The sequence below is a fragment of the Xylocopa sonorina genome, chromosome 5 (assembly GCF_050948175.1).
Source record: "Xylocopa sonorina isolate GNS202 chromosome 5, iyXylSono1_principal, whole genome shotgun sequence".
Lineage (NCBI taxonomy): Eukaryota > Metazoa > Arthropoda > Insecta > Hymenoptera > Apidae > Xylocopa > Xylocopa sonorina.
Window position 1 is genome coordinate 803,843 of NC_135197.1, and position 16,731 is coordinate 820,573.

Sequence of the window (16,731 nt, forward strand, 5' to 3'; positions counted from 1 at the left end):
ATTCCTCGTCTACACTTTAAATGAATGTGAATGCGACACTTCCTCGCTAGGAAATGGCGTTAGCAGATGTCTACGTATCGTAGCAATAGAGTTCTTATGATTCTTAAAACGCGATATCGCATCTCATTTCTATGTTTCATGGTAAGATATAATATGATATGCGAAGTGTCATGTATTCCTCGTCTACACTTCAAATGAATGTAAATGCGACACTTCCTTGCAAGGAAATAGCGTTTGCACATATCTACGTATCGAAGCAATAGAGTTCAAATGCTTCTTAAAACGAGATATTGCATCTCATATCTATGTTTCATGATAAGATATAATATTCATTACGAAGTGTTATGCATTCCTGGTCTACGATTCAAATGAATGTAAATGCGACACTTCCTTGCAAGGAAATAGCGTTTGCAGATGTCTCCGTATCGTAGCAATAGAGTTCTTATGATTCTTAAAACGCGATATCGCATCTCATTTCTATGTTTCATGGTAAGATATAATATGATATGCGAAGTGTCATGTATTCCTCGTCTACACTTCAAATGAATGTAAATGCGACACTTCCTTGCTAGGAAATAGCGTTTGCACATATCTACGTATCGAAGCAGTAGAGTTCAAATGCTTCTTAAAACGAGATATTGCATCTCATATCTATGTTTCATGATAAGATATAATATTCACTACGAAGTGTTATGCATTCCTGGTCTACGATTCAAATGAATGTAAATGCGACACTTCCTTGCAAGGAAATAGCGTTTGCAGATGTCTACGTATCGTAGCAATAGAGTTCTTATGATTCTTTAAACGCGATATTGCATCTCATTTCTATGTTTCATGGTAAGGTATAATATGATTTGCGAAGTGTCATGTATTCCTCGTCTGCACTTCAAATGAATGTAAATGCGACACTTGCTTGCAAGGAAATAGCGTTTGCAGATGTCTCCGTATCGTAGCAATAGAGTTCTTATGATTCTTAAAACGCGATATTGCATCTCATTTCTATGTTTCATGGTAAGGTATAATATGATTTGCGAAGTGTCATGTATTCCTCGTCTGCACTTCAAATGAATGTAAATGCGACACTTGCTTGCAAGGAAATAGCGTTTGCAGATGTCTCCGTATCGTAGCAATAGAGTTCTTATGATTCTTAAAACGCGATATCGCATATCATTTCTATGTTTCATGGTAAGATATAATATGATATGCGAAGTGTCATGTATTCCTCGTCTACACTTCAAATGAATGTAAATGCGACACTTCCTTGCTAGGAAATAGCGTCTGAAGATGTCTAGGTATCGTAGCAATAGAGTTCTAATGCTTCTTAAAACGCGATATCGCATCTCATTTCTATGTTTCATGGTAAGATATAATATGATTTGCTAAGTGTTATGTATTCCTCGTCTACACTTCAAATGAATGTAAATGCGACACTTCCTTGCAAGGAAATAGCGTTTGCACATATCTACGTATCGAAGCAATAGAGTTCTTATGATTCTTAAAACGAGATATTGCATCTCATATCTATGTTTCATGATAAGATATAATATTCATTACGAAGTGTTATGCATTCCTGGTCTACGATTCAAATGAATGTAAATGCGACACTTCCTTGCAAGGAAATAGCGTTTGCAGATGTCTCCGTATCGTAGCAATAGAGTTCTTATGATTCTTAAAACGCGATATCGCATCTCATTTCTATGTTTCATGGTAAGATATAATATGATATGCGAAGTGTCATGTATTCCTCGTCTACACTTCAAATGAATGTAAATGCGACACTTCCTTGCTAGGAAATAGCGTTTGCACATATCTACGTATCGAAGCAGTAGAGTTCAAATGCTTCTTAAAACGAGATATTGCATCTCATATCTATGTTTCATGATAAGATATAATATTCACTACGAAGTGTTATGCATTCCTGGTCTACGATTCAAATGAATGTAAATGCGACACTTCCTTGCAAGGAAATAGCGTTTGCAGATGTCTACGTATCGTAGCAATAGAGTTCTTATGATTCTTTAAACGCGATATTGCATCTCATTTCTATGTTTCATGGTAAGGTATAATATGATTTGCGAAGTGTCATGTATTCCTCGTCTGCACTTCAAATGAATGTAAATGCGACACTTGCTTGCAAGGAAATAGCGTTTGCAGATGTCTCCGTATCGTAGCAATAGAGTTCTTATGATTCTTAAAACGCGATATTGCATCTCATTTCTATGTTTCATGGTAAGGTATAATATGATTTGCGAAGTGTCATGTATTCCTCGTCTGCACTTCAAATGAATGTAAATGCGACACTTGCTTGCAAGGAAATAGCGTTTGCAGATGTCTCCGTATCGTAGCAATAGAGTTCTTATGATTCTTAAAACGCGATATCGCATATCATTTCTATGTTTCATGGTAAGATATAATATGATATGCGAAGTGTCATGTATTCCTCGTCTACACTTCAAATGAATGTAAATGCGACACTTCCTTGCTAGGAAATAGCGTCTGAAGATGTCTAGGTATCGTAGCAATAGAGTTCTAATGCTTCTTAAAACGCGATATCGCATCTCATTTCTATGTTTCATGGTAAGATATAATATGATTTGCTAAGTGTTATGTATTCCTCGTCTACGCTTCAAATGAATGTAAATGCGACACTTCCTTGCAAGGAAATAGCGTTTGCACATATCTACGTATCGAAGCAATAGAGTTCAAATGCTTCTTAAAACGAGATATTGCATCTCATATCTATGTTTCATGATAAGATATAATATTCATTACGAAGTGTTAAGCATTCCTGGTCTACGACTCAAATGAATGTAAATGCGACACTTCCTTGCAAGGAAATAGCGTTTGCAGATGTCTACGTATCGAAGCAATAGAGTTCATATGATTCTTAAAACGCGATATCGCATCTCAATTCTATGTTTCATGGTAAGATATAACATGATTTGCGAAGTGTTATGTATTCCTCGTCTACACTTTAAATGAATGTGAATGCGACACTTCCTCGCTAGGAAATGGCGTTAGCAGATGTCTACGTATCGTAGCAATAGAGTTCTTATGATTCTTAAAACGCGATATCGCATCTCATTTCTATGTTTCATGGTAAGATATAATATGATATGCGAAGTGTCATGTATTCCTCGTCTACACTTCAAATGAATGTAAATGCGACACTTCCTTGCTAGGAAATAGCGTTTGCACATATCTACGTATCGAAGCAGTAGAGTTCAAATGCTTCTTAAAACGAGATATTGCATCTCATATCTATGTTTCATGATAAGATATAATATTCATTACGAAGTGTTATGCATTCCTGGTCTACGATTCAAATGAATGTAAATGCGACCACTTCCTTGCAAGGAAATAGCGTTTGCAGATGTCTACGTATCGAAGCAATAGAGTTCAAATGCTTCTTAAAACGAGATATTGCATCTCATATCTATGTCTCATAATAAGATATAATATTCATTGCGAAGTGTTATGCATTCCTCGTCTACGATTCAAATGAATGTAAATGCGACACTTCCTTGCAAGGAAATAGCGTTTGCAGATGTCTACGTATCGTAGCAATAGAGTTCTTATGATTCTTAAAACGCGATATCGCATCTCATTTCTATGTTTCATGGTAAGATATAACATGATTTGCGAAGTGTTATGTATTCCTCGTCTACACTTCAAATGAATGTGAATGCGACACTTCCTTGCTAGGAAATGGCGTTTGCAGATGTCTACGTATCGTAGCAATAGATTTCTAATGCTTCTTAAAACGCGATATTGCATCTCATATCTATGTTTCATAATAAGATATAATATTCATTGCGAAGTGTTATGCATTCCTCGTCTACGATTCAAATGAATGTAAATGCGACACTTCCTTGCAAGGAAATAGCGTTTGCAGATGTCTACGTATCGTAGCAATAGAGTTCTTATGATTCTTAAAACGCGATATTGCATCTCATTTCTATGTTTCATGGTAAGGTATAATAAGATTTGCGAAGTGTCATGTATTCCTCGTCTGCACTTCAAATGAATGTAAATGCGACACTTGCTTGCAAGGAAATAGCGTTTGCAGATGTCTCCGTATCGTAGCAATAGAGTTCTTATGATTCTTAAAACGCGATATCGCATATCATTTCTATGTTTCATGGTAAGATATAATATGATATGCGAAGTGTCATGTATTCCTCGTCTACACTTCAAATGAATGTAAATTCGACACTTCCTTGCTAGGAAATAGCGTCTGAAGATGTCTAGGTATCGTAGCAATAGAGTTCTAATGCTTCTTAAAATGCGATATCGCATCTCATTTCTATGTTTCATGGTAAGATATAATATGATTTGCGAAGTGTTATGTATTCCTCGTCTACACTTCAAATGAATGTAAATGCGACACTTCCTTGCAAGGAAATAGCGTTTGCACATATCTACGTATCGAAGCAATAGAGTTCAAATGCTTCTTAAAACGAGATATTGCATCTCATATCTATGTTTCATGATAAGATATAATATTCATTACGAAGTGTTATGCATTCCTGGTCTACGATTCAAATGAATGTAAATGCGACACTTCCTTGCAAGGAAATAGCGTTTGCAGATGTCTCCGTATCGTAGCAATAGAGTTCTTATGATTCTTAAAACGCGATATCGCATCTCATTTCTATGTTTCATGGTAAGATATAATATGATATGCGAAGTGTCATGTATTCCTCGTCTACACTTCAAATGAATGTAAATGCGACACTTCCTTGCTAGGAAATAGCGTTTGCACATATCTACGTATCGAAGCAGTAGAGTTCAAATGCTTCTTAAAACGAGATATTGCATCTCATATCTATGTTTCATGATAAGATATAATATTCATTATGAAGTGTTATGCATTCCTGGTCTACGATTCAAATGAATGTAAATGCGACACTTCCTTGCAAGGAAATAGCGTTTGCACATATCTACGTATCGAAGCAATAGAGTTCAAATGCTTCTTAAAACGAGATATTGCATCTCATATCTATGTTTCATGATAAGATATAATATTCATTACGAAGTGTTATGCATTCCTGGTCTACGATTCAAATGAATGTAAATGCGACACTTCCTTGCAAGGAAATAGCGTTTGCAGATGTCTCCGTATCGTAGCAATAGAGTTCTTATGATTCTTAAAACGCGATATCGCATCTCATTTCTATGTTTCATGGTAAGATATAATATGATATGCGAAGTGTCATGTATTCCTCGTCTACACTTCAAATGAATGTAAATGCGACAGTTCCTTGCTAGGAAATAGCGTTTGCACATATCTACGTATCGAAGCAGTAGAGTTCAAATGCTTCTTAAAACGAGATATTGCATCTCATATCTATGTTTCATGATAAGATATAATATTCATTACGAAGTGTTATGCATTCCTGGTCTACGATTCAAATGAATGTAAATGCGACACTTCCTTGCAAGGAAATAGCGTTTGCACATATCTACGTTTCGAAGCAATAGAGTTCAAATGCTTCTTAAAACGAGATATTGCATCTCATATCTATGTTTCATGATAAGATATAATATTCATTACGAAGTGTTATGCATTCCTGGTCTACGATTCAAATGAATGTAAATGCGACACTTCCTTGCAAGGAAATAGCGTTTGCAGATGTCTACGTATCGTAGCAATAGAGTTCTTATGATTCTTTAAACGCGATATTGCATCTCATTTCTATGTTTCATGGTAAGGTATAATATGATTTGCGAAGTGTCATGTATTCCTCGTCTGCACTTCAAATGAATGTAAATGCGACACTTGCTTGCAAGGAAATAGCGTTTGCAGATGTCTCCGTATCGTAGCAATAGAGTTCTTATGATTCTTAAAACGCGATATTGCATCTCATTTCTATGTTTCATGGTAAGGTATAATATGATTTGCGAAGTGTCATGTATTCCTCGTCTGCACTTCAAATGAATGTAAATGCGACACTTGCTTGCAAGGAAATAGCGTTTGCAGATGTCTCCGTATCGTAGCAATAGAGTTCTTATGATTCTTAAAACGCGATATCGCATATCATTTCTATGTTTCATGGTAAGATATAATATGATATGCGAAGTGTCATGTATTCCTCGTCTACACTTCAAATGAATGTAAATGCGACACTTCCTTGCTAGGAAATAGCGTCTGAAGATGTCTAGGTATCGTAGCAATAGAGTTCTAATGCTTCTTAAAACGCGATATCGCATCTCATTTCTATGTTTCATGGTAAGATATAATATGATTTGCTAAGTGTTATGTATTCCTCGTCTACGCTTCAAATGAATGTAAATGCGACACTTCCTTGCAAGGAAATAGCGTTTGCACATATCTACGTATCGAAGCAATAGAGTTCAAATGCTTCTTAAAACGAGATATTGCATCTCATATCTATGTTTCATGATAAGATATAATATTCATTACGAAGTGTTAAGCATTCCTGGTCTACGATTCAAATGAATGTAAATGCGACACTTCCTTGCAAGGAAATAGCGTTTGCAGATGTCTACGTATCGTAGCAATAGAGTTCTTATGATTCTTAAAACGCGATATCGCATCTCATTTCTATGTTTCATGGTAAGGTATAATAAGATTTGCGAAGTGTTATGTATTCCTCGTCTGCACTTCAAATGAATGTAAATGCGACACTTGCTTGCAAGGAAATAGCGTTTGCAGATGTCTCCGTATCGTAGCAATAGAGTTCTTATGATTCTTAAAACGCGATATCGCATATCATTTCTATGTTTCATGGTAAGATATAATATGATATGCGAAGTGTCATGTATTCCTCGTCTACACTTCAAATGAATGTAAATTCGACACTTCCTTGCTAGGAAATAACGTCTGAAGATGTCTAGGTATCGTAGCAATAGAGTTCTAATGCTTCTTAAAATGCGATATCGCATCTCATTTCTATGTTTCATGGTAAGATATAATATGATTTGCGAAGTGTTATGTATTCCTCGTCTACACTTCAAATGAATGTAAATGCGACACTTCCTTGCAAGGAAATAGCGTTTGCACATATCTACGTATCGAAGCAATAGAGTTCAAATGCTTCTAAAAACGAGATATTGCATCTCATATCTATGTTTCATGATAAGATATAATATTCATTACGAAGTGTTATGCATTCCTGGTCTACGATTCAAATGAATGTAAATGCGACACTTCCTTGCAAGGAAATAGCGTTTGCAGATGTCTCCGTATCGTAGCAATAGAGTTCTTATGATTCTTAAAACGCGATATCGCATCTCATTTCTATGTTTCATGGTAAGATATAATATGATATGCGAAGTGTCATGTATTCCTCGTCTACACTTCAAATGAATGTAAATGCGACACTTCCTTGCTAGGAAATAGCGTTTGCACATATCTACGTATCGAAGCAGTAGAGTTCAAATGCTTCTTAAAACGAGATATTGCATCTCATATCTATGTTTCATGATAAGATATAATATTCATTACGAAGTGTTATGCATTCCTGGTCTACGATTCAAATGAATGTAAATGCGACACTTCCTTGCAAGGAAATAGCGTTTGCACATATCTACGTATCGAAGCAATAGAGTTCAAATGCTTCTTAAAACGAGATATTGCATCTCATATCTATGTTTCATGATAAGATATAATATTCATTACGAAGTGTTATGCATTCCTGGTCTACGATTCAAATGAATGTAAATGCGACACTTCCTTGCAAGGAAATAGCGTTTGCAGATGTCTCCGTATCGTAGCAATAGAGTTCTTATGATTCTTAAAACGCGATATCGCATCTCATTTCTATGTTTCATGGTAAGATATAATATGATATGCGAAGTGTCATGTATTCCTCGTCTACACTTCAAATGAATGTAAATGCGACAGTTCCTTGCTAGGAAATAGCGTTTGCACATATCTACGTATCGAAGCAGTAGAGTTCAAATGCTTCTTAAAACGAGATATTGCATCTCATATCTATGTTTCATGATAAGATATAATATTCATTACGAAGTGTTATGCATTCCTGGTCTACGATTCAAATGAATGTAAATGCGACACTTCCTTGCAAGGAAATAGCGTTTGCACATATCTACGTATCGAAGCAATAGAGTTCAAATGCTTCTTAAAACGAGATATTGCATCTCATATCTATGTTTCATGATAAGATATAATATTCATTACGAAGTGTTATGCATTCCTGGTCTACGATTCAAATGAATGTAAATGCGACACTTCCTTGCAAGGAAATAGCGTTTGCAGATGTCTACGTATCGTAGCAATAGAGTTCTTATGATTCTTTAAACGCGATATTGCATCTCATTTCTATGTTTCATGGTAAGGTATAATATGATTTGCGAAGTGTCATGTATTCCTCGTCTGCACTTCAAATGAATGTAAATGCGACACTTGCTTGCAAGGAAATAGCGTTTGCAGATGTCTCCGTATCGTAGCAATAGAGTTCTTATGATTCTTAAAACGCGATATTGCATCTCATTTCTATGTTTCATGGTAAGGTATAATATGATTTGCGAAGTGTCATGTATTCCTCGTCTGCACTTCAAATGAATGTAAATGCGACACTTGCTTGCAAGGAAATAGCGTTTGCAGATGTCTCCGTATCGTAGCAATAGAGTTCTTATGATTCTTAAAACGCGATATCGCATATCATTTCTATGTTTCATGGTAAGATATAATATGATATGCGAAGTGTCATGTATTCCTCGTCTACACTTCAAATGAATGTAAATGCGACACTTCCTTGCTAGGAAATAGCGTCTGAAGATGTCTAGGTATCGTAGCAATAGAGTTCTAATGCTTCTTAAAACGCGATATCGCATCTCATTTCTATGTTTCATGGTAAGATATAATATGATTTGCTAAGTGTTATGTATTCCTCGTCTACGCTTCAAATGAATGTAAATGCGACACTGCCTTGCAAGGAAATAGCGTTTGCACATATCTACGTATCGAAGCAATAGAGTTCAAATGCTTCTTAAAACGAGATATTGCATCTCATATCTATGTTTCATGATAAGATATAATATTCATTACGAAGTGTTAAGCATTCCTGGTCTACGATTCAAATGAATGTAAATGCGACACTTCCTTGCAAGGAAATAGCGTTTGCAGATGTCTACGTATCGAAGCAATAGAGTTCATATGATTCTTAAAACGCGATATCGCATCTCAATTCTATGTTTCATGGTAAGATATAACATGATTTGCGAAGTGTTATGTATTCCTCGTCTACACTTTAAATGAATGTGAATGCGACACTTCCTCGCTAGGAAATGGCGTTTGCAGATGTCTACGTATCGTAGCAATAGAGTTCTTATGATTCTTAAAACGCGATATCGCATCTCATTTCTATGTTTCATGGTAAGATATAATATGATATGCGAAGTGTCATGTATTCCTCGTCTACACTTCAAATGAATGTAAATGCGACACTTCCTTGCTAGGAAATAGCGTTTGCACATATCTACGTATCGAAGCAGTAGAGTTCAAATGCTTCTTAAAACGAGATATTGCATCCCATATCTATGTTTCATGATAAGATATAATATTCATTACGAAGTGTTATGCATTCCTGGTCTACGATTCAAATGAATGTAAATGCGACACTTCCTTGCAAGGAAATAGCGTTTGCAGATGTCTACGTATCGTAGCAATAGATTTCTAATGCTTCTTAAAACGCGATATTGCATCTCATATCTATGTCTCATAATAAGATATAATATTCATTGCGAAGTGTTATGCATTCCTCGTCTACGATTCAAATGAATGTAAATGCGACACTTCCTTGCAAGAAAATAGCGTTTGCACATATCTACGTATCGAAGCAATAGAGTTCAAATGCTTCTTAAAACGAGATATTGCATCTCATATCTATGTTTCATGATAAGATATAATATTCATTACGAAGTGTTATGCATTCCTGGTCTACGATTCAAATGAATGTAAATGCGACACTTCCTTGCAAGGAAATAGCGTTTGCACATATCTACGTATCGAAGCAATAGAGTTCTTATGATTCTTAAAACGCGATATCGCATATCATTTCTATGTTTCATGGTAAGATATAATATGATATGCGAAGTGTCATGTATTCCTCGTCTACACTTCAAATGAATGTAAATTCGACACTTCCTTGCTAGGAAATAACGTCTGAAGATGTCTAGGTATCGTAGCAATAGAGTTCTAATGCTTCTTAAAATGCGATATCGCATCTCATTTCTATGTTTCATGGTAAGATATAATATGATTTGCGAAGTGTTATGTATTCCTCGTCTACACTTCAAATGAATGTAAATGCGACACTTCCTTGCAAGAAAATAGCGTTTGCACATATCTACGTATCGAAGCAATAGAGTTCAAATGCTTCTTAAAACGAGATATTGCATCTCATATCTATGTTTCATGATAAGATATAATATTCATTACGAAGTGTTATGCATTCCTGGTCTACGATTCAAATGAATGTAAATGCGACACTTCCTTGCAAGGAAATAGCGTTTGCAGATGGCTACGTATCGAAGCAATAGAGTTCAAATGCTTCTTAAAACGAGATATTGCATCTCATATCTATGTTTCATAATAAGATATAATATTCATTGCGAAGTGTTATGCATTCCTCGTCTACGATTCAAATGAATGTAAATGCGACACTTCCTTGCAAGGAAATGGCGTTTGCAGATGTCTACGTATCGTAGCAATAGAGTTCTTATGATTCTTAAAAAGCGATATTGCATCTCATTTCTATGTTTCATGGTAAGGTATAATATGATTTGCGAAGTGTCATGTATTCCTCGTCTGCACTTCAAATGAATGTAAACGCGACACTTGCTTGCAAGGAAATAGCGTCTGAAGATGTCTAGGTATCGTAGCAATAGAGTTCTAATGCTTCTTAAAACGCGATATCGCATCTCATTTCTATGTTTCATGGTAAGATATAATATGATTTGCTAAGTGTTATGTATTCCTCGTCTACGCTTCAAATGAATGTAAATGCGACACTTCCTTGCAAGGAAATAGCGTTTGCACATATCTACGTATCGAAGCAATAGAGTTCAAATGCTTCTTAAAACGAGATATTGCATCTCATATCTATGTTTCATGATAAGATATAATATTCATTACGAAGTGTTAAGCATTCCTGGTCTACGATTCAAATGAATGTAAATGCGACACTTCCTTGCAAGGAAATAGCGTTTGCAGATGTCTACGTATCGTAGCAATAGAGTTCTTATGATTCTTAAAACGCGATATCGCATCTCATTTCTATGTTTCATGGTAAGGTATAATAAGATTTGCGAAGTGTTATGTATTCCTCGTCTGCACTTCAAATGAATGTAAATGCGACACTTGCTTGCAAGGAAATAGCGTTTGCAGATGTCTCCGTATCGTAGCAATAGAGTTCTTATGATTCTTAAAACGCGATATCGCATATCATTTCTATGTTTCATGGTAAGATATAATATGATATGCGAAGTGTCATGTATTCCTCGTCTACACTTCAAATGAATGTAAATTCGACACTTCCTTGCTAGGAAATAACGTCTGAAGATGTCTAGGTATCGTAGCAATAGAGTTCTAATGCTTCTTAAAATGCGATATCGCATCTCATTTCTATGTTTCATGGTAAGATATAATATGATTTGCGAAGTGTTATGTATTCCTCGTCTACACTTCAAATGAATGTAAATGCGACACTTCCTTGCAAGGAAATAGCGTTTGCACATATCTACGTATCGAAGCAATAGAGTTCAAATGCTTCTAAAAACGAGATATTGCATCTCATATCTATGTTTCATGATAAGATATAATATTCATTACGAAGTGTTATGCATTCCTGGTCTACGATTCAAATGAATGTAAATGCGACACTTCCTTGCAAGGAAATAGCGTTTGCAGATGTCTCCGTATCGTAGCAATAGAGTTCTTATGATTCTTAAAACGCGATATCGCATCTCATTTCTATGTTTCATGGTAAGATATAATATGATATGCGAAGTGTCATGTATTCCTCGTCTACACTTCAAATGAATGTAAATGCGACACTTCCTTGCTAGGAAATAGCGTTTGCACATATCTACGTATCGAAGCAGTAGAGTTCAAATGCTTCTTAAAACGAGATATTGCATCTCATATCTATGTTTCATGATAAGATATAATATTCATTACGAAGTGTTATGCATTCCTGGTCTACGATTCAAATGAATGTAAATGCGACACTTCCTTGCAAGGAAATAGCGTTTGCACATATCTACGTATCGAAGCAATAGAGTTCAAATGCTTCTTAAAACGAGATATTGCATCTCATATCTATGTTTCATGATAAGATATAATATTCATTACGAAGTGTTATGCATTCCTGGTCTACGATTCAAATGAATGTAAATGCGACACTTCCTTGCAAGGAAATAGCGTTTGCAGATGTCTCCGTATCGTAGCAATAGAGTTCTTATGATTCTTAAAACGCGATATCGCATCTCATTTCTATGTTTCATGGTAAGATATAATATGATATGCGAAGTGTCATGTATTCCTCGTCTACACTTCAAATGAATGTAAATGCGACAGTTCCTTGCTAGGAAATAGCGTTTGCACATATCTACGTATCGAAGCAGTAGAGTTCAAATGCTTCTTAAAACGAGATATTGCATCTCATATCTATGTTTCATGATAAGATATAATATTCATTACGAAGTGTTATGCATTCCTGGTCTACGATTCAAATGAATGTAAATGCGACACTTCCTTGCAAGGAAATAGCGTTTGCACATATCTACGTATCGAAGCAATAGAGTTCAAATGCTTCTTAAAACGAGATATTGCATCTCATATCTATGTTTCATGATAAGATATAATATTCATTACGAAGTGTTATGCATTCCTGGTCTACGATTCAAATGAATGTAAATGCGACACTTCCTTGCAAGGAAATAGCGTTTGCAGATGTCTACGTATCGTAGCAATAGAGTTCTTATGATTCTTTAAACGCGATATTGCATCTCATTTCTATGTTTCATGGTAAGGTATAATATGATTTGCGAAGTGTCATGTATTCCTCGTCTGCACTTCAAATGAATGTAAATGCGACACTTGCTTGCAAGGAAATAGCGTTTGCAGATGTCTCCGTATCGTAGCAATAGAGTTCTTATGATTCTTAAAACGCGATATTGCATCTCATTTCTATGTTTCATGGTAAGGTATAATATGATTTGCGAAGTGTCATGTATTCCTCGTCTGCACTTCAAATGAATGTAAATGCGACACTTGCTTGCAAGGAAATAGCGTTTGCAGATGTCTCCGTATCGTAGCAATAGAGTTCTTATGATTCTTAAAACGCGATATCGCATATCATTTCTATGTTTCATGGTAAGATATAATATGATATGCGAAGTGTCATGTATTCCTCGTCTACACTTCAAATGAATGTAAATGCGACACTTCCTTGCTAGGAAATAGCGTCTGAAGATGTCTAGGTATCGTAGCAATAGAGTTCTAATGCTTCTTAAAACGCGATATCGCATCTCATTTCTATGTTTCATGGTAAGATATAATATGATTTGCTAAGTGTTATGTATTCCTCGTCTACGCTTCAAATGAATGTAAATGCGACACTGCCTTGCAAGGAAATAGCGTTTGCACATATCTACGTATCGAAGCAATAGAGTTCAAATGCTTCTTAAAACGAGATATTGCATCTCATATCTATGTTTCATGATAAGATATAATATTCATTACGAAGTGTTAAGCATTCCTGGTCTACGATTCAAATGAATGTAAATGCGACACTTCCTTGCAAGGAAATAGCGTTTGCAGATGTCTACGTATCGAAGCAATAGAGTTCATATGATTCTTAAAACGCGATATCGCATCTCAATTCTATGTTTCATGGTAAGATATAACATGATTTGCGAAGTGTTATGTATTCCTCGTCTACACTTTAAATGAATGTGAATGCGACACTTCCTCGCTAGGAAATGGCGTTTGCAGATGTCTACGTATCGTAGCAATAGAGTTCTTATGATTCTTAAAACGCGATATCGCATCTCATTTCTATGTTTCATGGTAAGATATAATATGATATGCGAAGTGTCATGTATTCCTCGTCTACACTTCAAATGAATGTAAATGCGACACTTCCTTGCTAGGAAATAGCGTTTGCACATATCTACGTATCGAAGCAGTAGAGTTCAAATGCTTCTTAAAACGAGATATTGCATCCCATATCTATGTTTCATGATAAGATATAATATTCATTACGAAGTGTTATGCATTCCTGGTCTACGATTCAAATGAATGTAAATGCGACACTTCCTTGCAAGGAAATAGCGTTTGCAGATGTCTACGTATCGTAGCAATAGATTTCTAATGCTTCTTAAAACGCGATATTGCATCTCATATCTATGTCTCATAATAAGATATAATATTCATTGCGAAGTGTTATGCATTCCTCGTCTACGATTCAAATGAATGTAAATGCGACACTTCCTTGCAAGAAAATAGCGTTTGCACATATCTACGTATCGAAGCAATAGAGTTCAAATGCTTCTTAAAACGAGATATTGCATCTCATATCTATGTTTCATGATAAGATATAATATTCATTACGAAGTGTTATGCATTCCTGGTCTACGATTCAAATGAATGTAAATGCGACACTTCCTTGCAAGGAAATAGCGTTTGCACATATCTACGTATCGAAGCAATAGAGTTCTTATGATTCTTAAAACGCGATATCGCATATCATTTCTATGTTTCATGGTAAGATATAATATGATATGCGAAGTGTCATGTATTCCTCGTCTACACTTCAAATGAATGTAAATTCGACACTTCCTTGCTAGGAAATAACGTCTGAAGATGTCTAGGTATCGTAGCAATAGAGTTCTAATGCTTCTTAAAATGCGATATCGCATCTCATTTCTATGTTTCATGGTAAGATATAATATGATTTGCGAAGTGTTATGTATTCCTCGTCTACACTTCAAATGAATGTAAATGCGACACTTCCTTGCAAGAAAATAGCGTTTGCACATATCTACGTATCGAAGCAATAGAGTTCAAATGCTTCTTAAAACGAGATATTGCATCTCATATCTATGTTTCATGATAAGATATAATATTCATTACGAAGTGTTATGCATTCCTGGTCTACGATTCAAATGAATGTAAATGCGACACTTCCTTGCAAGGAAATAGCGTTTGCAGATGGCTACGTATCGAAGCAATAGAGTTCAAATGCTTCTTAAAACGAGATATTGCATCTCATATCTATGTTTCATAATAAGATATAATATTCATTGCGAAGTGTTATGCATTCCTCGTCTACGATTCAAATGAATGTAAATGCGACACTTCCTTGCAAGGAAATGGCGTTTGCAGATGTCTACGTATCGTAGCAATAGAGTTCTTATGATTCTTAAAAAGCGATATTGCATCTCATTTCTATGTTTCATGGTAAGGTATAATATGATTTGCGAAGTGTCATGTATTCCTCGTCTGCACTTCAAATGAATGTAAACGCGACACTTGCTTGCAAGGAAATAGCGTTTGCAGATGTCTCCGTATCGTAGCAATAGAGCTCTTATGATTCTTGAAACGCGATATCGAATCTCATTTCTATGTTTCATGGTAAGATATAATATGATATGCGAAGTGTCATGTATTCCTCGTCTACACTTCAAATGAATGTAAATGCGACACTTCCTTGCTAGGAAATAGCGTCTGAAGATGTCTAGGTATCGTAGCAATAGAGTTCTAATGCTTCTTAAAACGCGATATCGTATCTCATTTCTATGTTTCACGGTAAGACATAATATGATTTGCGAAGTGTTATGTATTCCTCGTCTACACTTCAAATGAATGTAAATGCGACACTTCCTTGCAAGGAAATAGCGTTTGCACATATCTACGTATCGAAGCAATAGAGTTCAAATGCTTCTTAAAACGAGATATTGCATCTCATATCTATGTTTCATGATAAGATATAATATTCATTACGAAGTGTTATGCATTCCTGGTCTACGATTCAAATGAATGTAAATGCGACACTTCCTTGCTAGGAAATAGCGTTTGCAGATGTCTACGTATCGAAGCAATAGAGTTCATATGATTCTTAAAACGCGATATCGCATCTCAATTCTATGTTTCATGGTAAGATATAACATGATTTGCGAAGTGTTATGTATTCCTCGTCTACACTTTAAATGAATGTGAATGCGACACTTCCTCGCTAGGAAATGGCGTTTGCAGATGTCTACGTATCGTAGCAATAGAGTTCTTATGATTCTTAAAACGCGATATCGCATCTCATTTCTATGTTTCATGGTAAGATATAATATGATATGCGAAGTGTCATGTATTCCTCGTCTACACTTCAAATGAATGTAAATGCGACACTTCCTTGCAAGGAAATAGCGTTTGCAGATGTCTCCGTATCGTAGCAATAGAGTTCTTATGATTCTTAAAACGCGATATTGCATCTCATTTCTATGTTTCATGGTAAGGTATAATATGATTTGCGAAGTGTCATGTATTCCTCGTCTACACTTCAAATGAATGTAAATGCGACACTTCCTTGCTAGGAAATAGCGTCTGAAGATGTCTAGGTATCGTAGCAATAGAGTTCTAATGCTTCTTAAAACGCGATATCGTATCTCATTTCTATGTTTCACGGTAAGACATAATATGATTTGCGAAGTATTATGTATTCCTCGTCTACACTTCAAATGAAT